The 23,950-nt window shown below is 40.7% G+C and overlaps 1 long non-coding RNA gene across 1 annotated transcript in view; it reads left to right on the top strand.

The window, feature by feature from the left end:
• The window catches only part of LOC110256384, a 44,334-nt gene continuing 20,421 nt past the window's right edge, over nt 38-23,950 (top strand). Inside the window, exons 1-2 of the long non-coding RNA XR_002337796.1 lie at nt 38-100; nt 502-805. This is a non-coding gene — a long non-coding RNA (uncharacterized LOC110256384). The remainder of the gene's footprint in view (nt 101-501; nt 806-23,950) is intronic.

Here is a 23,950-nt window from a genome sequence, read left to right as displayed (position 1 = left end):
CCATGTCTATGACATACACTGAAGCTCACAGCAACACCAGATCCTTAACCCACTGAATGAGGCCAGGGATCAAACCCAAGTCTTCATGGATACTAGTCAGGTTTGTTACCTCTGACCCACAACAGGAACTCCAGGGAGACCATGTACTTTCAAAAATCTCCAAGAATGTTACCAAAATACATTCCTGTATAAAAACCAGTATAAATTAAAAATCTGAGGCTCAGGAAGCTTGAGCAAATTGTTAAGCTCTAACACATGAGTGATAGAGACAGGGGGTGGATCCAGGTGCTTTAAATCTCACTTGTGTGCTTTTTACCATCATGTAGTTCTGGAAGGCAAGGTCAGCCTTCATTAATCTAGTCATTATGGCTGAGTTGACCTGACACCAGAAAGCAGCTTGCTCTCTGGCGGATGGTAGGCCAAGGGACAGACCCAGCTTGCTCTCTGGTGGATGGAGGCCAAGGGACAGACCCAGTCCTAATGTATGAATTTAATTAACAGCAGTGCACGTTGAAATCCAGGGAGGAGAGCTATGAGAAGTGGAGGCAGATCATCCAGGGCCACGACAATGTGATGCTGGGAGATGCTGCACAGCTTGCTGATGTTCACGCCAATAAGCCAGAGTTGGCTCTTTACCTGTGCAGCTTCAGGCTGGCCATGAGACTGCAGCTGGGGCCTCAGTGAGATTCCCGTGGCCCTTCCTGACATCAGTGAGAATTTGAAACCTGTGCAAAACGCAGCCAAACCCCCAGGCCAGTAGCAGGAAACAAGCAGGCTCAAGCCACAGGCTCACCCAGGGGTGGTGGTAAGTGCATTAAAAGACTCTTGATCTTGACCTCAATGTGGTATTTTTGCAAAGATTCAAAATTGTGCCCCTAAAGGATAGTTCATGAGATTCATGCTGGAGCAGTTTTGCAACCTGACCTAGAGTCTTCCACTGAAGTTACTGATTTCTCCTGAGTTCATTCTGACAGGTCTTGTGACAGCCTGTTTTGTTTATCTCTCCATGGGGCACTCTTCATTCTCAGCCATAAGATTGAAGATTAGGTTTTTCCATTGTTGTTGGAGAAAAAGAGGTCAATTCTATCTCTCTCCCTGCCAACTCTTCAAAGACTTTTTTTCCCCCTATTTCATTTTTTAAATTCCAGATACATTATAACCCTGCTTCAACAAGGAGGAGCCTGTCTAGCTTTGTGATCACCTTTAATTACTGGGTAGCAGTTGCATGTGTCAGGTCTGGAGAGAGAGATCAGTGAGGGCTACTGCTTCAGAACAGAAGCTGCTTTGCGCCCTACTTGCTCGGATGATAGAGAGCCTGGGAGATTATAGGTGATGAATGTCGCTTCAGGCATCAGCACTATTACACTATTTTCTCTCCCTGTTCTTCCTTTATAGCCTCACGATTTATAATGCTTTGTCATGTCCAATTTTGGTCGCAGCTTGATGGATGTCATAATGCTGTAAACACTCAGGTTTTACTTTGTGTGTGTGTTTTCTCCCACTTTGTATTTATTATAATCCATGTCACCTAATAGCAGATTAATTTTTGATCTATTTTTTTGTTGTTGTTCTTGTTAAGCTCCTGAGGTTTGGGAAATGAATATTTAGAGTGCTGATATGTGGAACTGAGCTGAAAAATTATTCTGGCATAGATACTTAGGGAGCAAAAAATGAGATACTGTTCCAGGGAATTTGATAAACCTAAAGAGGATCAGATTAGGAGTGAGAGGGTCTGAATTTGAATTTAGGCTGTGCCAATAACTGGTTGCCATGATCTGGACACACTGCTTCATCTTCCTGCCTCAGCTTCCCTTTCTGCATTATAAAGCACTGGACTACACGGTCTCTGAGTTCAGTGCCAGTGCTGGTGTTCTGTGGATGGATCAGGACTCTGAATCTACATAAAGGGATGTAAAAGAGTCCTCTCAAGGCCCATGCTGTTAAATTGTCCCAACGTCCCAATTGTGCAGTAGAGTAGTAAACTTGAATGCTGTCCTCCAGAAAGTCATACCTCCTGGTAGGCTTTTCCATCAGAGAAAACTGGGGAGTATGTAAACTAAGGAGGAGCTCAAGAACAAATCTGCTGGAAGAGGTAAAAGATAGTACGTATGCATAAGTCAGTGTCTGACAAGAGAAAAGTGAGCTAAAGGGGGCTACTTACCTTAAGGAAAGAAAGATGCACTAGAGAGATGGCTGCTTGGAATGACCAAGGATTTTTCATGTGTAAGAGGAAGCAATCCTCAAGCCAGTGAAACACATCATGGTTTGTATTCATTGGTCGCCTTCTGAAATGTTTCTGTTCTTCTCTGCATGATTTCCTTAAGTGCAAGTATAAGAGTAGTTTGAAGTATAATAAGTCAAATCTGGGGATAAAACACAGTAGGGGACACCCTGAGAGGCAAGATATATTCTCCTAGGACAAGTCAGCTTTGATGAAGAAATCCCATCTTAAATTTCAGACCCCTGCAACTTAAATTCACTTTCAACTCCATTTAAGTCAGCTTGTCATGTTCTCGATTATCCATCTTTTTCCTTCTCTTCCACTCTACTATAGGTATTAAACTATGTCCACTGTCCACAAAATTCTAACCCTTACCGTCAGGAGATGGCCTTACTTGACTCACAGGGAAAGTTGAAATTTTCGGATGAAAATATCCTCAATTTTCTGGCACAAAAATTATAAACTCTCTTTTGTGTGCACCCATTCTTTTGTCCTTCACTGCTTCTTTGATAGCAGAGATGTCCTTCAACCTAAGTTAAGCAATGACTTCAGTCCTTCCCCCAAGTTGTGACATTTTAATCTTCCAATTTGGTATCTCTAATCTTCTTTTTGTCTACCAGTCCTTTCCACTCAGCATTTAAAGTGTTGAAGTCTTCTTTGTTTCAAAAACCCCCAATCTGGACCCCACATTCCCTGCCAGCCACCCCTGATCTCTTCCTTCCCCGTTGTAGCCACATTTCTCGGGTAGCTTACACTCACAGCCTCCACTTCCTTAGCTCCTACTTATTCCTCACCCCAATACATCTGACTTCTGTCCCTGACAACACACTGAAAATGATCTCACGATGGTCTCCCTCAAACTCCTTGTTGCTAAATCCACTGGGTAATTCTCAGTTTTCACGTTACTTGATCTCTGTGCAGAAATTGGTACACTCTTGGTCTCTTTGAAACAATCTTCCTTTGACTTCTAAGACACCAAATAGTTCTGTTTGGTGGTGTTTGGTTTTTTTCCCTCAACTTTTTGGCTACTTTATCAGTCTCCTTTGCAAATTCTTTTTTCTATGCCTGTTAGTGTCTCTCAGATTTCTGCCTTCTTATCTCAAGCCACACTCTCCTCAGATTATCTCAGAAATTCCCACATACAATTGCCTTTTATACTCTGATGCCCATCTACAATTCTAATCTCTCCCAAGTTTTATAACTTTGTATTTAGTTATCCCCTTAACTTTGATTTCCATAGCACTTTCAATGCATCTAGAATAATTTATTTTATTTTCCAAACCTACTCCTTTGCCTTTGTGTTCTCATTCAGTCATCTTGCTGCTAGCACCAGCTGAAAGTCTAGATGCCAACCTGTCCCCCCCTCTTGCCTGTCTTTTCCTGAACCCTGAACCAAACAAATCACCATACCTAGCCAACTCTTTTTCCTAAGTTAATACCTCTCGAATCCTCCATATCTTCTCCTACTATCCTAGTTAAGTCATCATTATCTCATTCCTTCTTGCCTCTTCAGTGCATTTTCTAAGCTACATTGAAAGTGATCTAAAACTCAGATCTCACTATGCCAGTCTCTTGCAAATATCATTTCCTTATAGCTCTTAAGAAGAAAGCCAAAGTCCTTGACTTGACCCCATAACTCTTTATAACCTGAACTCTGCTTGCCTTTTTAGGCCAGGGTTTCTTAGCCTCAGCACTGTTGACATTTTGGTTTACATAATTCTTTGTTGTGGGAGGCTATCCTATGCATTCTAGGATATTTAGCAGCATCCCTGGCCTCCATCCACTAGATGCTAGTCATACCACCTCCCCAGTTGTGATAACCAGGAATGTGTCCAGACGTTGCCCAAGATCACCTAGAGGGCAAAATCTATCCTGGTGGAGAACCATTGCTAGAAACTAATCTCTCACTACACCCTGAACCCTATAGGTTTGAACTTCTGGGTGTAATAGCTTTTTTTTGTTTTTTTTCATTTCTCTAATGAACCATTTTTTAAATGATTTTTAATTTTTCCATTATACTTGGCCTATAGTATTCTGCCAATTTTCTACTATACAGCAGAGTGACCCAGTCACACATAAATATATACATTCTTTTCCTCACATTATCCTCCATCATGTTCCATCAGAAGTCACTAGATATAGTTCCCTGTGCTATACAGTAGAACTTCATTGCTTATCCATTCTAATGCAATAGTTTGCATCTATTAACCCCAGATTCCCAGTCCATACCACTCCCTCCCCTTCCCCTTGGCAACCACAAATCTGTTCTCTAAGTCCATGAGTTTCTTTTCTGTGGAAAGATTCATTTATGCCATGTATTAGATTCCAGATAAGTGATAACAGATGGTATTTGTCTTTCTTTTTCTGACTTACTTCACTTAGTATGAGAGTCTCTAGGTCCATCCATGTTGCCCATTTTTAAAACTTTTCTTGTATTTGTAATAGCTTCATTGAGACATAATTCACATAACATACATTTTCCACAAAGCGTACCATTTCAAGGTTTTGAGTATATTCACAGAGCTCTATAAGCTTTGTCACAATCAATTTTAGAAAGGAAGCCTCATACCCATAGGCAGTCACTCCCCATTTTCCCCAAACCCTGGGCAGTCACCAGTCTATGTCTTTATGTAGTTGCGTTTTCTGTATATTTCATATAAATGGAATCCTGCAATTTATGGTCTTTTATGACTAAGCAAAATGTTTTTACTTATCATGATATTTTCAGGTTTCATCTATGTTGTCACATGTATCAGAATCTCATTCCATTTTGTTGACCATTATTCTGCATGATGATATTGTTGAGATTTGCTCATATTTTGTAGATACTCTGCATTTTTTGCTCTTTTATTCAGACATTGTCCTGACCTTCATTGTATGATTCTTTCCTTACACAGTGCAACCCACACTCTCTACTCTAAGTTCTTGAAACAGTCAGGTTATGATGTGGCTTAGGCAGGCCATTCTGGAAACCATCTTGCTCTGACCTTTTATTATTAATTGGTTTTCTTCTCAGTGAAGACTTCCTCTATCCTCTTTCTCCATTCTGCCCCCTTTCCTTACCTCCCTTCTCATCCTTACAGCTCTGCTTGGTAAAGTCAGAACTTTGGGATTGTTACATGGTGCTCTGTACATAATTTTATCAAGGCACTGCATTATTTACTGTCTATTCTCTCATTAGTTGCGCTAATTTAAGCCTTTTGAAGGCAAAGACAATGGTTTATTTTTAATACTTCCAGCACCTGGCATGTTGTCTGACACATGTTAAGCATTTTAATAAATTTTGGGGTGGAATGAATGAGAGAAAGAATGAATCACTGCTTTGATAACCTGCCTGGCATTGTGGTTTCCCTGGTTCTGGGCCTGGCTTAGTCCTGGTCAGGCTTCTCAGAGACGGAGTCCTGCATCTGCATGGGGTCTGGAAGTGTTGACAAGGATCTGCTGTTAGGCTTTCTGACAACCTGCCTGCATGACTGACAGCTGCTTCACCCCTGCTTTCACCTTCTATACACACAGCTATCTCTCCTGGATTCTTCATTAACCCATGTCATACTGACTTGCTGACCTCACTGCCATCTGCCTCTCCCACTCTTACTGTTCTCTTGTGAGCTTTCACATTAGTCTGTCTCTTGAGTGGGCCAGGGGTTTAGTCCAGAGAAGGATTGAATGGACTATCTTGTTCAGGCAGTCGTACCCACTACTATGGAGGTTAGGGAATAACCATGGCTCTCTTGAACAGAAGACACCAAAACGTAACTTTTTTCTTACTGGTTGACTGATGTAGTGTGGAAAGGTGTGTTTAATGGTTTATGTTAGATTTATGTTGTTTCTTATATAACAAAGCACTGTTCTAAGTGCTTTAGAAACATTAAAAAAAGAAATATTGATTTGTTCAGTCTTTGTAATGTTTATGAGGTAGCTCCCATTCTTATCTGTTTCACAGATGGAAATACGAAGAACTTAAATAATCTGTTCACTATCACACACTGATAAATGTCAGAGCCAGGGTTCAAAACCAGGTGCTCTGCTACTATATGATCTAGCAATCTCACTCTTGGGCATATATCTGGAGAATTCAAAAAGATACCTGCACCCCAACATTCATTAAAGCACTATTTACAGTAGCGAAGACATGGAAACAACCTAAATGTCCATTGACAAAGGAATGGCTAAAGAAGAGGTGATATATATGTATATAATACAATGGAATAGTGTTTACCCATAAAAAGAACAAAATAATGCCATTTGCAACATGAATGGTCCTAGAGATTACATTCTAAATTAAATAAATCGAACAGAGACAAATACCACATAATATCAGTTATATGTGGAATCTGAAAAAAATGATACAAATTAACTTATTTACAAAACGGATATAGACTCACAGACTTCAAAAACAAACTTATGGTTACCAAAGGAGAAAAGTGGGGGGAGGGATAAATTAGGAGTTGGGGATGAAAAAATGCACCCACTATATATAAATACACAACACTATATAAAAAATAGTTTACTAACAACAACCTGCTATATAGCACAGGGAACTCTAGTCAATATTCCATAGTAATCTATAAGGGAAAAGTATCTGAAAAAGAATGGATGTATGTGTATGTATAACTGAATCACTTTGCTGTACATCTGAAACCAACACAACATTGTAATTCAGTTATACTTCAATATAAAATAAAAATTAAATTAAAAAAAGAACAAAGCAAGCAAAACCAGGTCCTCTAGCTCTGGAATTGCTCTGCTTCCTCTTTCACTCCTGGGCCTTTCTATGGCTGTCCCTCTGGCTAGAAGGCTCCTTCATTCCTCTTCACCTAGCCAACTCCTACTGATTGCTTAAGATTTAGCTCAGATGTCTTTTTTTCTCTAGTAAGTAGTTTGACTGCTTCCTCAAGCCTGGGTTTGGCACCCACCCTGTGTGCTCCCTTAGCAGCTGATATTTCTCCTTTTACTTCACACAAATCTTTTTGCTTTGCTGTGATCTTTTCCATGAGCTCTTTGAGAGCAGGAACATTTTCTAGCTGGTATACCACTATACATCCACATTCAGGAATGAAATACGTGGCAAATGGTAGGTGCTCAAAAATATTTCTTGTATCAATAAATGAATCCAGATGTCTATATTTAATGTCAACATTTAGCATTATTTTATGAGGCTAATAATGGTTCCTTGCTCCCCTCTCATTGACTCTGGATTGACAGTGTATCAAAGTGAAATAAAATGGAAATAATAGCTAATGGACTTTCCCAAACTCTCTCTCTTCAAAATTTGATTAGATGCTTTTAATAAACTGAGTAATTAGTATATTAGACTTACATAACTAAATAAGTCTTCATTGTTTAGACCATCTCTGGAACTTATCTCCAATGCTGAGATCATGCTAAAAGGAACATTAAAAATCTGAACATACTATGGGTGGCTCCTTACCACCCATTTCACCCTGTCACCTGGGTAGCAGCTGTGTAGTGGGTCTAAGTCAATGAGTGAAACTGAATCGCCCTTCGGCAGTCACAGGAAGTTCCTGTGCCTGTTCTGAGTCAGTCAGCTTCCTCTCCTGCAGGCATGTGGTCTGGAACTGCTGTGGCTACCCTGTCTCCCTGAGAAAGTTCAGTCAGCTCAGGAGTGGAGCTGACACTTCAGAGCAGAGGACAAAGATCAAAAGAAACTTGGTCCTTGACAACTCACTGGGCTGTGGCAACACACACACACACACATAACCCTTGTGGAGTTCACCTTATCTCAGTTAACTGAGCACACTGTTCCCCTTTATTGCCTGAAAATATTTGAATCAGGTTTCCTAGTCCTTGCAACATAAAGGTATGCTGCTACCTGGAGCATGTCCAACCAAAGACCCATGAGCCAAGTGCCATGGAAACCTGAAGGTGAGATGAGGCCAATGCTAACTCCCAGATCACACAAAAAACAAGGAAGGAAAGGAGCCCTAAAAAGAATGCCAAGAGCCAGATCATCACTGCCCCTGGACCTCTGTTTCCCCTTCCTAGGCTTTAGGAATGTAGAACTGGAAAGGAAAACTGTTTGTAAATCAAACCTTCTCCAGTCTCTCCTTGCATAGACTTAAATGTCTAAAAGGTCAATAAATAATTGTTGACAGATTCAGGCTCAACATCTGATATTGAGAAAGCATGGATTCTTGGAATCATGGCATCATCTTTCTACTAAATAAAATTGCTAGGGAAAGAAAGAAAGGATATTTAATTTGTATTCTGAGGATGTTTAACCAAATAGATATTTCTTCTAATAACATAATATAGTTTTATAAGGGAAGGCTTGTTTGACACAAAGAGTAATACCAATAAAATACAAACAACAGAAGCCTAGATACTAAGGGAAACTAAAGCAGGAGAGAGAAAGTTTTCAAAAATGTCTCCACTAATCCAGGGAAAAGAGGGAAGGGGGTGATCAATTAAAGAAAAATAAAGACATAGGCAACCACGTTAGAAGATCCTCTTTAGGTATTAAATAAAACTAGGAGGAGAAAAGTGAAAATTGAGGAGAAACAATAAAAGGAAGAAAAGGAGAAACACTTCCTGAGTCAAAGACTAAGTTTCAGTTTGAAAGGATTTCATAAAGAGCAATCAAATTAATTAAGAGTCCTGTAATACTCTTAATTAATTGAGAGTAGGAGGAAATGGCTTACCTACAAAGAAACAAAAATTAGGTTGGCTTCAGATAATTTCTCATTAATATTAAATGCCAGAAGGAAAAGAAGCAATATTTGCAGTTTAAAGGGAAAATAGTCAAGGCTGAAAAAATCTATCTAGTCAAGTGTTTTTTTTCACTTCCAAGGGCAGGGAAAGATATTCTTAACAAGTAGGAGCTCAGACAGTATATACATCCGTTCTTTTTAAAATTGTGCCCTGAAAGATAAATAAAATAAAGATCTTAGGATGGGAACGTCTTTAATGCTTCAATATTAAATATAAATTTTGATATTAGCATGTGACACTTTTTACTATATTTAGGATGATTCGTATTGTTACTATTTTGCATAGAGTTTTCATCACTAAAATGTGACTTCCACAAGGCAGAAAGTTGTGTGCTTATTTTGTTCATTCCTACATCCAATGACTAGAAAACTGTTTAGTGCATAGTTGGTGCTCAAGAAATGCTTGTTGGGAGTTCCCATTGTGGCTCAGTGGATTAAGGACCCAGTGTAGTCTCTGTGAGGATGCAGTTTTGATCCCTGGCCTCACTCAGCAGCTTGGGGGTCTGGTGTTGCCACAAGTTGCGGTATAGGTGGCAGATGTGGCTTAGATCTGGTGTTGCTCCGGCTGTGGCATAGGCCTGCAGCTGCAGCTCTGATTTGACCTCTGGCCTGGGAACCTCTGTATGCCTTGGGCGCAGCAGTAAAAGGGAAAAGAAAAAGAAAAAAGCTTGCTGGAGGAATGACTCAATTAACCAGATGTAGATGCTGAATCAAGTCAAATTCTTTTCTCCCACATGAATTTTCTTTTTTTTTTTAAATAATTAAATGTTCTGATTTGCATTCATGGACTTCAAAAGACTAAGCCATCCTTGCATTCCTGGAATAAACTCTTCTTATTGACCATATACTATTACCTGAATATAGAGCTGCATTTGATTTGCTAAGATGGATTTTTATAAATAAACTTACGTTAGCTGCTGTTATTGGTGCTCCCATTATGGCTCAGCAGTTAATGAATCTGACTAGGATCCATTAAGATGTGGGTTCGGTCCTTGGCAGGCATTGCTATGAGCTGTGGTGTAGGTTGCACATGTGGCTCAGATCCAGTGTTGCTTTGGCTCTAGTGTAGGTCGGCAGCTGCAGCTATAATTGGACCCCTAGCCTGGGAACTTCCATATGCTGTGGGTGTGGCCCTTAAAAAAAAAAATAACAAGATGTCGTTATTGTTTTATATATGTTTGTTGTAGGTCTTTTTGTTTTGTTTTATTTGTTTTTTGGCCTACCCTGAACCTATTCTCCTTGCTCTTAGAAAGAAAGAGGTTCAGACCATGAGGATCAGGTCAGGCTGACTCTACCCCTGCTTTAAGAGTGGACATATAATCCACTCTTAGCCAGCTGGAATACCAGATCTCCTGGCCACAATGAACAGTTCAGTGTTAGGCACTGGAGCCAAGCCAGACCAGTGAGACCCCTTCTCAAGACTTGTGCTGGAATTGTCAACAGAGAAATGCTCTTATTCTGCTGGAGTTCCAAGCTGATAGAATGTTAGCTTGACTGCTGGTAAACACTTTGCCACAGCCAGGTGGAAGTGTGCTTGGGAATGAAACCAGCAAAAAAGGGAAGCTGTTAAGTACTTGTTCTGGCATTCCAAAAGGCAGATTGCCATATTTTTTGCTAACATGAACATGAACAGAAGCTCCCCTTTTCCCTTAAATTGGTTAATACAGTTAATAACATTCATAAAATGGAATTGTCTGTATTTTAATTTTTTGTGCTCTTTTGATTAAGCTTTGGTGTCAGATCTATGTTGGCTTCATAACGAAATTTAGGAAATTTTTCATTCCATTTACACTCTAATGTTGGAAAGCTAATTACTCACACCTTGAAAATTATACACTGGACCTAGGGAGGAATGAAAACGCAGTGTACCCTTGGAGTTCCCATCGTGGCGCAGCTGAAACAAATCCGAATAGGAACCATGAAGTTTCAGGTTTGATCTCTGGCCTCAGTCAGTGGGTTAAGGATCCAGCATTGCCGAGAGCTGTGGTGTAACAGGTCGCAGATGTGATTTGGATCTGGCGTTGCTGTGACTGTGGCATAGGCTGGCAGCTGTAGCTCTGATTCTACCCCTAGCCTGGGAACCTTTGTATGCCATGGATGAGGCCCTAAAAAGCAACAAAAGCAAAAAAAGAAAAATGCAGTGTACCCTTTATTATATGCCAAGCTGGGCTGAAGAACATAATGAGCTCTGTAGCCCAAATGGGGTCTCTCTGAACTGAACTGAACTTCCCAGTTGCTGAAAGGTACTAAGGAGCAAAGGCCTCTTCCACTGATACTCCTGTGCCCACATATATAAGGTGAGAGGGCCAGAGAGCCCTATTGTAAGTCAGTTTTGGTTATTTCAACTTTCCTGAAGAATTATATATTTCACTTAGATTCTTCATGTAGTTATACATTTCTCATTCCTAGTACTTTATATTTTTATTTTCCCTCTTTCTTAGAAGCTCAAATTCCTAGGAACTTGATTATCTTCCTAGGGAAGGAAGAATCACTTTCTTCATTTGTTGATTCTGTGTTTTATTATTAGCATTCTTTTATTCATATCTGCTTTTATTAATTATGCATAATTTATATATTTGACCTATTTTTTAAATTTTCTGTTGTACTGAGTTGAAAGTTGGGTTGTTATTTTTGGCCTTTTTTTTTTCTTTTTTTTTAGGGCCACACCCATGGCATATGGAGGTTCCTTGGCTAGGGGTTAAATCAGAGCTATAGCCACTGGCCTGTGCACAGCTACAGCAATGCCAGATCTGAGCCGTGTCTGTGACCCTACACCACAGCTCATGGTAATGCCAGATCCTTAACCCACTGAGCAAGGCCACAGATCGAACCTTCATCCTCATGGATACTGGTCAGATTCGTTTCCATTGAGCCATGACTGGAACTCCCTATTTTTGGCCTTTTTAAATTAATAGTAAAAGCCATTTAAATCTATGATTAGTCCTTTAAGTACTTGTTAGCACCAACCTGTAGTTTTGCTATGTTCTTATTTTTATTGATTTTCAGATGATCTCAGTGTATAGTTTTGACTTCATAAAAATTGTGGGATTTTTTTTTCTTGGTTTGGTTTGGTTTTTGTTTTGTTTTTAATCTAACATTCATGTGGATCTAGTTTGATTGTGTAAGAATCCCAGAATGTGGTTGGTAAGATTTTTACATTTTGAGAAATGTGTATTCATGATTCCCTTTATTACTAAATACAATTTTCTTCTACTTCTATGGGCATGTGAGAATATATTTTCTTTTTAAGGTAAAAATCATTAGGTTATCTAGTTACTAGTCTATCCTATTAATTATGTGATCAAACTCATTTATATCCTTTTTATGTTTTTCATCTATTTGGTCGATCAAATTCTAAGAAGAATGTTAAAAACCTTTAATTCTGTTTTTATCAAATTTTGTTTTTATTTCTAAGAGTTGTAGTCTATATCTCATTGTGTGTTGTTTGGAGTACATGAAAGTGTATGATAAATATATAGTCTCAGTGTTTTTAATCAAATGGAAAATATTCTCTTTTTCCATTTTTACTCTTGGTGTCAAATTTTACTTTATCTGATATTAACATTGCCACTTTGGGGTGGGTTTTTTTGTATTTTCAGGACATATGTTAAAAAATTTTATTATGAAATATACAGAAAAAGATGCATAGAATATAGCTGTATGATGTAAAGAATTACTCATCTAACCACTACCCAGTTCAAGTAACTGAATGTAGAATATTGACAGGACTCTAAAAGCCAGCAGTTCTTCTTAGCCTTCTCCTTGAAACATCACCATTATCCTGATTTGTGCAGGAATTGCCTCCTTTCTCTTCATATTTTAATCACCAAAGTGTATACTCTGTATTTTTACATTTAAATTTGTCTGTTTCTGTAATATACACAAATATTATTCAGTATAAATTTCTTTATATCTTCTTTTGCTCAATATTATGTTTTAAAGATTCATACATCTTATGTGCAGCTATAGCTTTTCATTTTTATTGGTGATGCTGTATAGTATTCCATTGTATAAATATACAACAATTTACTTTTTCAGCATTATCTGACATTTAGTTTATTTCCAATTTGGGCTATTTTATAATCCTGATGTGGACATTCTTGAAGAAGTTTCTTGTGCATGCATTTCCATTGGCTAGGTAACAATAAGAATTGTTGGATCATGGTGAGTTTCTTCAAATTTACTAGAGATTGCCTAAATTATACAAAGGGATTGTGCCTGTTTATAACTCCCATGCCTGTGAGTTTCTATTGTGTCACATTCTCACTGATAGGAGATATGGTTAGTCTTTTTAAGTATAATCATTCTGGTGAATGTGTAGTGATATCTTCCAATGATTTTAATTCTGTATCTCTGGGATTACTACTGAAAGTAGGTGCTTTTTCATACATTAATTTCCTACAAGATTTCATCTTTTGTGAATTGTTCGTTCAAAACTCTTCATAACCCTTAGATTGTCTGTAATTTTCTTTTTTTTTTTGTCTTTTTTGTTGTTGTTGTTGCTATTTCTTGGGCCGCTCCCGCGGCATATGGAGGTTCCCAGGCTAGGGGTTGAATTGGAGCTGTAGCTACCGGCCTACGCCAGAGCCACAGCAACGCGGGATCCGAGCCGTGTCTGCAACCTACACCACAGCTCACGGCAACGCCGGATCGTTAACCCACTGAGCAAGGGCAGGGACCGAACCCGCAACCTCATGGTTCCTAGTCGGATTCGTTAACCACTGCGCCACGACGGGAACTCCAATTTTCTTATTGATAGTTTTTTTAATTATATTTTTGGATATGAACCCCTTGAAAAAATCCTCCTACTCTGTGGCTTGAGTTTTCACTTCTGAATGATCTCTTTTGATAAATGTAATTTCTTCATTTTAATAGTCTCAAATTTTTCATTCTTTTATTTTATGTTTAGTGCTTTTATGTCCTTTTAAAGAAAAAATGTACCTTCCCTGAAGTATAAGTAAATTTGGCTATTTTATCTAAGAAAATGTTTATTTGCCTTTCACACTTAGACCTCAAATCCTCTTGGTATTAATTTTTGCATATGTTGTAAGGTAGGGGATCAAGCTAATACCATCTGCAGAAAAAGCTGTCTTTCTCTGTAGCTCTGCACTGTTACCTATATCACCTATCAGACAGCCATATATACTGGAGGCTGCCTCTAGTATGTTCTAACATATGGGCTCTATATTCTATTCCATTGGTTTATATTCCTTTGCTAATGTTATACTATTTTAATAACTGTAACCTTATAGTAAGTCTTCATATTTTTACAGTATGTCTTCCTACCTTGGTTTCTTTTTTTGGCTATGCTTGGCTTTTCATATTTCTGTATAAATTTTATGATCAGCTTATCAAGCTCCAAACACACAATCCTTTGAGATTTTGATTGGAATTGTATTGCATATTTATATCAATTTGGAAGAAATGTATTTACAACATGTCTTCAGTCCATGAATATATAATATATCTCTCCTTTTAGTTTGGCCTTCCTTCATGTCTCGGCAGTTTTACACTGAACTGCAGCAAGGCCTTGAACATCTTTTGTTCACTTTGATCCTAGGTATTTCATATTGCAATGCTCCTATATGTGATATACTTTTAGAATTTTATTTTTTAACTGCTTATTGCAGGTATGTACAAATACATTTGATTTTTGTACATTGTGTATGACTATAGTCCCCCAAGAAGAGACTCAGAATGCTTTCTCTCAACTCTGTCCTCTTTCTGTCTGTTAAGATGATTGGAATTTTTACTCTGAGTTGTTAAAATATTTCAGTACTCTATTTAAGAAACTTGATTTAAACTTAAAAATTAGATTTGTTGGGTTCATTGAAAATCAGTATTTTTCTTGTATATTTTATCCTCCTCAATCTGATGTTTTTTTTCTAATTACATTTTATTGTAGGAGGCATCTTTCCTCAAGTCCTTTTTAAATAGGTCCATGATTGCATACGTTTTGGGTCCTTGCATTTCTTGATAGGAAAACCAAGGAATCACAGTCCAGTTCTCTGCCCTTTTAAGTAGCCTGTTCTCTCTTTTTAAAAAATTGAAATATGTGCTTATTCCTGGAAATTAACATTTTTATCAGAAAGTGTTCATTTGTATTATTTTTATTAATCATGTATATAATTCTGTGACTTTCAATACAAAAATGTTGGTCTTTTTTCACCTCCAGGAAACGTTTTTAATTTTTATTTTTTATTACTGTTTCTCCATCCTTTCTTTTTTTCTCCTCTGGAATTGCTTGTCTTTATATTGTGTGTCTCCTCCATTTCTCTCTAATTTTCACTAATAATTTTCATTGCTTTGTATTCTGGATCATATTTTTAAGTCTATTTTTCAGATCAATAATTCAGTTTTCAGTACCTTCATACATTTTCACTCCTCCTATAGACTGTTTTAATTTAAAAAATCATTTTTTAAATTATTTTTCCTAATTTTTGAGAGTTTTCTTATTACCAGCTTTCTGTTTTATAATATCTTTTTGAATCTCATTGAAAATTTGTTTTGGAGAGCTCTCTTTCTTGCCTCTATTCTATTTAAACAGGCTCTACTTTATTTTTATTTCTCAATGTTATAGTTCTCCCTTTAGGTTTCTCATTCTCTCCAATTTCCAGTATTTCTTTCTCCTTCTCCTTCTTTCCCCCTACCCCACCCCGTTCCTCTTCTTCTTCCCCTCTTCCTTCTCCTTCTTCTTCCTCTTCCCTCCCCCTCCTCTTCCTTCCGTCTTCCTCTTTTGCGTGTGTTTATTTTTATTTCTTCTGAAGACAAGCCTACACCCGTCAGCACCATTAGCTAGTGTAGGCTGCTTTAACACTATTAAGATCAGGCTGTTGGGGTCTTGAAGGCATGAGATCCTTTCCAAGTAGATCAATAGCAAAGGATAGATAGACTAGGATTCTTGAATTTAGGAAGGGGAAAGGCCATTGGGTTCATGAACTTGTCCAGGTTCACAAGAGGAAAAAGGGGGCACTGAAAAGGAGCAGCGCCCATCAGCAGGGCTGGCATACCCAGGATAGCTGGTGCCAGCAAGGTCAGCTCCTTCTGGGGCTGTCGACAGCACAGTTACTGGAGGGCTGGCTCTTCCTGGGTTTTTACTCCTTACCCTCTGAGATGCCAGCCATTGCTCATTCCAAGTCAATCCCAGGTGGTTGCCAGAATCATCGCCATGGAAACTGAGGCTTCAGTCTGGCCAGTGAGACCTCTTCTAGGTTCCTAGTTTCCCTGGACCTTAGCCACAGGGTTTAGCATCTCAAAGCAGTACTGAGACAGGGAGCAAGTTAAAAACATACAGAGTATTTCATTTTTCCTCTGTATTTTCAGAAAACATACTCCATTATTTAAAAATTGAAGGTAAAAATAACTCTTTTAAAAGGGAACTCACGGCATGGTGTAATCATGGTGTGTGGGGCGTCAGAGACAAGATCCATAGCTCGAAGCCAGCCAGGCCTATGTTATTCCTCAGTGAAGCTGGGGTGATGGACCCAATGGGCCCAGGCCTCTTCCCAACAACGTTGTGAAAATCAAACACCATAAATATGTTAGATAAAAATCACCATGAAAATGCAAGTTAATGTTACTAGTAATATCAATAAGAATTAGAGTTATAATAAAAAAAGGAATGGACTGCCTCATATAGAAGTAAAACTCCCTGTCACTGGAAGCACACATGAGGAAGCCACACAGCCTTCGCTTAGAGACATTTGGGGAAATGGATGCATCAGACATTAGCATCATTAATCCTTAAGACCCTTTTCAATTTTCTAAAGGTCTGCAATTCACCCAGCACTTGGAATATCGGCCTGGGAACCAAAATTTCCCTGAAGTTAAACTCAACTCCATAAATGTAAAATCAAGTAGAACCAAATATGTATTCCAAATGGGGTGAAGTATGGCCTTGATATGTGGCTAATGCGCACAGACTTTCTCTCACTGATAACAGAAAAGAAATTACGGTGGGAATTCTCGAGTCAAATGACTAACTGCAGCCTATTTTCATCATCCTGACAGGCTGAGAGAGAGATGGATCCCAGGCTTAATTAGCAAAACCTGACACATTCTCTCTCGAGCCCTAGGCTCCAAGCCCATCTGCTCCTGCTGCCTTCTAGACATAGAATTCTAAGTTTCTGGTCTGTGCATGTGGCATAAATGGATGAGTTCATAGGCTACAAGTTATTAGGAATAACCATCCACCCATACTCAAACAAAACCTGAGCAAGAATCGCATCTCTGTCAGTTATCAGATACAAGATATTCTGAAAACTAATGAGCCTTGTTAAACTTCCACTGGGAACTGGCAGAAAGCCCCATCCTCATAAAACCAAGTACCACAATGCAAAATGAAAGGGAAAATCAAATCTGGCTGTTGAGGCTTTTGTTGATTTACTTGATTTGTTAATTCAACCAACACTTTTCAAAAATCTTTTATGTTCTGAGGCACTTGGCTCAGTACTGCAGAGGAGGTCCAGAAATGAACTGGTGACATGTTCTGTCCCTAAGATATTTATAGTAATAGATGACAAAAAACTATGACAAAGTAGAAAATAATTGTGATAATTAGAAGTAGAGATAGGTTAAGGGGCAAGTGGGACATGGGAAGTTTCTTTCTTATTGAGAGGTTCAGGGACCTCTTCCTGGCCAATCAGTAATTGAGCTCAATTCTGAGGAATGGGAAGTAAACAGATGTGCCAGGAAGAAGATCAGCCAAGGCCCAAGTATGAGGAATGTCCATGGACAAGAAGATAATAATGGCACTTATCAAGTGCTTACTGTATGCTAGGCGCATGCAAAGCTCTTTAAAAAAAATTATTTAACTAGATTGAGATAACTGAGGCACAGAGAAGTTAAGTAGCTTCTTTGAAGTCATACAGCTTGGAAGTAATATAACTGATACTGATACAACGTCTGGTGGTGGTTATGGGAGGGTATGTAAAAGCCACTTGTGATGGATCGAGAGGATACTGGATGCCAAACTAGGAGGCTCTTGATATATTCTTCCCAGATGCTGTTAATGAAAAGATTCAATGCATCTATTATTGACAAAATTTTCTACTCATCACAGTGGTTTGGGAAGTCTTGAAAACCTAGACCTCTTTGGCACAGTGAAAATGGTCAACTGTTGTTACTTTCTTCACCACGTGGTTCTTAGCTCTGAATACAGCAGAGTCTGAGATGATCTAAAGAAAGTCTTGTTGTAAGTTGGAACCACTTGACCCTGGCAAGCAGTAAGGAGCTTTGGGAAAACCTCTTCATGAGGTAGGCAACTGAGTCCCACCATTCATTCAGACTGAATAAGAAAGTCATACTGTGTAGAGAATAGGTAGACTAGAATAAGAGTCCACAAAGCTGGGGTCAGCAAACCAAATTCAGCTTGCTACCTGCTTTGTAAATAATGTCTTAGTGAGGCAAAGCCACTCATCTATTCATGTATTGCTACTTTCCTGCAATAATGGCAGTGCTGAATAGCTGCTGCAGAGACTATAGTATACAGACCCTAAAATTCCTGGCCATTTTACAGAAAAAGTGTGCCAACGTCTAAAACAGAAATATCAGAATTCTAGCGTATTCACTTTGGAAGGCAGAATGGAGATCATTTAATCCATTTTCTTCTCCCCCTACCCAGACCGCTGCCCTCCCCACCCCATCTCCATGCACAGATAATGAGGCTGAGCCCCACAAAGAGGAAGAGATTTACCTAAAATCTCAGAACTGGTAAGGGATTATGATTGGGTACCTAACCATTAGGCTCACATTTCTTCTACCACGCTAATCCTGAAAGACTAAAAGTAACTTCTAAACAATTACTCAGTGACTAGGTGCCCAGAACCATGCTCTCTCAGGGAGTTGAAGGGGATGTGGGCAGGAGAAGGTCTGGGGCCTTCCCACACTGTGGTCCAACCCAGGCATGGTGATAGACCTTGTGCAGTGGAATTGTACCTCAGTACCCTCTGAAGTCAGCATATGAGGGGAAAATCAAATAGCACCAAATGTCTATTTATTTATTTATCACCACACCTGAAGCATGTGGAAGTTCTGGGCCATGGGATCCAACCCACGCCACACAGCAGCTTCCTGAGCTGCTGCAGTGACAATGCTGGATCCTTAACCCACTGTGTCACAAGGGAGCTCCCAAATGTCCCTTTAAACTCCCTCTGGAAGGCCCCACAACAGAAACTGACGTAATGTATCTCATCCAGTCCAACACCACTAGTTGGCCCTTGGTGCTGGAACCGATTTCTGCTTTTTGGTGATGCCTTGGCTGTAGGAGCTGGTTTATGTTCAGCAGCTGTCTGACTCAAGATGCCTTGCAACTCTGAGTGGCACACAGGGAACGAGAACACGATGAGGAAACCGCAGGATCTCACCTCCCTTCACACCTGCATTAGCCTTGGGCCTCTGCTTATGGAGTAGAAGGTCAGGAGGCACCCCTACATTATTCAAATTATTTTCCTGCTCTTCTTCCCCCTCCAGCTTCTGTAGTTGAATAACTAAGATGTGCCTCCACTAGATATTTGAAGGAATGAGAGGCAGTGTGTGATGAAGTTCTGTGTCTAGTAGAGATTGTCCGTATCGGGGTGTGTATGTATGTGCCTGTAGGGATTTGGATACAAAGGTGCAGACAGGTGAGAAAGTTTCCCAGACAGGAAAGTCTCTGTGGAAACAGCAAGACTTGAGGTGGCTTTTGTATCAGAGATTTACAGAATTAGAATTTTGCAATTAGAATGTTGTTGGAGGGCCAAAGACTCCCAGACCATGCCCAGTGCAGTAATTGCACCTGTGGCATCTTGGATAGAGAGCCTCTGCCCAAATCCTCCTGGTGGTACACTTGCTATTTCCTGGGAGAGCCCACTTTGTGCTCAAATAACTTTAATTATGGAGTATGCATTTTGAATATTAAGATGAACTTAGTAGTTTCTAGTCCTATCTTCCAAAGCCACATAAGAATGAGCTTCTTCTCCTTTTCTTCATGATGGTTCTTAGCATACTTGTGCAAGTCAGTCAGATCCTTTTCCTGCCCTGTCTTCTGTCCTCCTGGTCATGGAGCAGCATGGATGGATGGAGTGAGAGTGTGTGTGTGTTTGTGTGTGTGTGCACGTGCACGCACATCTACATGCGTATTGGGATTTATACGGGAGAGAGGAGAGGAGAAAATCACAGCAGTTCTGAATTTAAACCCATGTCAAAACCATATGAAAGAGGGGATAGAAAAATAGGCAGGTGAAGTTCCTGTCATGGCTCAGTGGTTCACGAATCCGACAAGGAACTATGAGGTTGCAGGATCGATCCCTGGCCTCGCTCAGTGGGTTAATGATCCAGCATTGCCGTGAGCTGTGGAGTGGGTCGCAGACGCAGCTCAGATCTGGTGTTGCTGTGGCTGTGGTGTAGGCCGGTGGCTATAGCTCTGATTCGACCCCTAGCCTGGGAACCTCCATATGCCACAGGAGCGGCCCTAGAAAAGGCAAAAAGACCAAAAAAAAAAAGAAAAAAAGAAAAGAAAAGAAAAATAGGCAGGTCACACTGCCCAGGGCATTATGTGCCAAAATAAAAAGGTTGGGCTTGGAGTTCCTGTCATGGCTCAGTGGAAATGAATCTGACTGGCATCCATGAGGACACAGGTTTGATCCCTGGCCTTGCTCAGTGGGTTAAGGATCCGGCGTTGCCGTGAGCTGTGGTGTAGGTCACGGACGTGGCTCGGATCGCGTGTTGCTGTGGCTGTGGTATAGGCCAGCGGCTGCAGCTCCGATTTGACCCCTAGCCTGGGAACCTCCGTATGCTCCAGGTGCGGCCCTAAAAAGACAGAAAAAAAAAAAATGTTTGGGCTTTTAGATAGGAGAGTCACACAGCCTGATTGGCAATTTAAAAAGATTATACTTCCTATGTTGCAGGAGAGACATTTGCAGGACCAAGAGAGGAAGGCTCATTAAGAAAATACAGTAGGAGTCCAATTGAAGAATAATGTTATCTGATCAAATCAGAGACATAAAAATGGAAAGACGAAGGCACATTCAGGGAATATTCAGGAGAAAATTGAAGGCTTGGTGATGGATATAGACTTTGTGGTGAGAAGGCCCAGGGATGACGCCAAGGGGTGATGGGACAGGCAGCAGATGGAACATCTCCAAAAGCCTGCCACTACCAGAAATGTTCGTTCTGGGGCCTCAGAGCTCCCCATCCCCACCCCCACCCCCAGAGGAGTCTCTGCAGAGAGAGAAACGATACATTAACTGCTGGAGTTGGCAAGGAGTGAGGAATAGGAAACACTAATTACAGGCCAAGATAATTAACCAGCAGGTCTGGGATCAGCTGCATGTAACCTCAGCTCATCTGCTCCTGAATGGCCAAGGGAGGATGCAAGGGGGAAAGTGTGGGCAGGACATTTTGCAAATGCTAAGGGAGCAGCTGAGCACAGACCTTGGTGACATGAGTTTGATGTGCTTGGCACTTTGGCTCTGTTTTCTGGAGCCCTTGGGGTGCCAAATGCACTGCAGCCAGCTGGCCAGTTGTCCAAACGTCACTTATGCCTCCAGGACACTAATTACTGGGCTCCCCTTTAGCCTTATAGCTACACTCCATTAGGGACTTGCTAGAGACACGCACAGGAAATGGATTAGAGGCCATTAGATTGTCCAGGTTGAGAAAGGTCAGGTCTTGCCTCCTGAGAGAAAAGCCTCACTCCAGCTTTATGATACTGTGCTTGGAGGAGGAGAAAGATCTTAGGACCAGGAAAGAAGAATATGTTCCTGTCCCAGCCTAGCTCTATAGCCTTGAGCAAGCAAATTGTTTCACTTTGCACTGCAACTTGGAGCATATATAATCCCTAATTGAGAAGATAGGTGATATCAGAAACAGGGGTGTGTGTATCTCAAGAGCTAATGCTACTGCTGTTGATGTTAATTGCTAACCTGAACACATAGGTGGTGGACTGGTAGTGAAGAAACCACGGTGATAGTCCCCTTTCTGCTAGTGTGCGTAGGACCTTGGGCAAGTCACTTCTTCTCTGTAGGCTTCAGTTTCTTCATCTGAAAACTGAACAGATTGGTCTAGCTCATTGATTCTCCACCAGAAATATATACTAGAATTGCCAATGGAGTTACTTGTTTTTATCGTGGTTGATTTACAAGGTTGCATTAATTTCTCCTGCATAGCAAAGTGATTCAGTTATACATACACATTCTTTTTTATATTCTTTTCCATTATGGTTTATCACAGGATATCAAATACATGGAGCATCTTAAAAAATGCAGGTGTCCACACCCCACCCCGATATGTTGAAGTAGATTCTCAGGGGATATGAAAATCTCACATTCATTGAAAACTATTGCAGTGGACAGTCAGGCCCCACCTGCCTCCCACCTCTGCCTTCCGGCTCCCCCCACACCTGGAACGACTTCATCCTCATCCTCAGGATGAGCTTCCCCACTGCTTCTAGGCACTGATCCTATCCTTAGGGTGATGCTGAACAGGCTTTAACCTGCTGTTAGTCCCACCTGTGAGCTTCAGTCTTCTATAGATATGGCCTCACCTTATTCATGAGAGAGCGGCATTGCTGGGCTTGTCCAGCACTGATTGTCAGGGCATTGTCTTGCTTTGCAGAATCTGGCATCCCATCCCCCAACTCCAGGCTAATGGGAGGAGTCCTGATGGCTGAAAGTTTCCCTTGCTCTGGACCACCTGCTGGGATCATTGCAATATTCCTGGCTTTTGGACCCCTCCTGTGGTCATGCCATGCCATGTTTCCCTCTGCCTCACAGAGAACCTCACTCCCATCCATGATACATGTTGGACCCTATGATGTGGCTTCCATCCCAGGACCACATGTAACCTGTGGCCCAAACAAGCAGGTAGCATTTTCTGCCTGTAGCCTGCCTTAGGCCTATGGCTTCATTCCTTCCCTATTTCACCCTGATTTCTGCTCTGTCCAGCTACAGCCTCGGCCATTTTAACAGACCCCATCCCATCATGTGTTTTCTGTGGTTTCTGATATTCCTCCCAGCTGAAAAGTCAGAATCAGTGTGGTTGCTTTGGACTTCATGAAAAGCACTGGTCTATCTGGGGCTGGGTTTGTTCATCTTCAACACAGGAGTGCCAACATCTGCCTTGTAGAAGCACTGTCTCCTCCCCATCTATTAACTGAACTAAGTCCTACTCATCCTCAGACCTTAGACCTTAGATGTTGCTTCATAAAGCTGGTCTCCCTTACCAGCATTACCCCAGCACTCTTCATGTGCTCTGATTGCAATCTGCTTTTCCTTCTCAACTCCTTAAAGCCATGTAGTTGTTGATAGTCAGCTTAAAGCCTCTCTGCCCTACTAGATCATAGGTTTGTGAGAACAGACTGCCTTGCACACCAGCATTAACCCCACCCACCACCCCACCATGCCTGGCACATAGGAGACAGGAGAGGATGTATAAGATTGACAGATGAGACACATGTGTCTGTCACAGAGCAGGTGCTCAGTGAACATTGTCCCCTCCTCCCTGTCCCTAGAGAACATCATGGAGCCAGTTCCAGGATGTGAGCCCCCATGCAGCACCAGGGAGCACTGGGCCAGGGCTGAGCTTTCCCTTGAGGTCTGTGTTGGCCTTCCTCTGGGTCCTGTGCAATTTGCCACCCTGGCAGGGGCCGCAAGCAACCAGAAGTCTGGTGAGAATGATATCAGTAGTTATCAATTCCACCTGAGGACCTTTTTAAAAACACCCATGACTACACCCAATCCATAGAGACTTTAATTCATCTGGAATGTGGCCTGGGCTTTGGTATTGTCCAGTAGAGGTGATCCCCTTATGCAGCCATGGATGAGAACAGTTGATCAGGTTTCATCACCATTTTTCAGATATGGAGGTGAAGGAAAAGGAATTAGCTCAAGAATGTACAGTAGCTATGGCGGAGCTGGACAGAGCTAGAATTTAGAAGAGCCACCTTTCCCCCAGGGCTCCTCTTACTGCACCAAGTAACAAATTGAAATCCCTTTTATCAACGGCAGAGGCAGCTTTCCTG

The sequence above is a fragment of the Sus scrofa genome, chromosome 13, assembly GCF_000003025.6.
Source record: "Sus scrofa isolate TJ Tabasco breed Duroc chromosome 13, Sscrofa11.1, whole genome shotgun sequence".
Lineage (NCBI taxonomy): Eukaryota > Metazoa > Chordata > Mammalia > Artiodactyla > Suidae > Sus > Sus scrofa.
The sequence above is the reverse complement of the archived record's forward strand: the minus strand, read 5'-3'. Positions and strand labels throughout refer to the sequence as shown.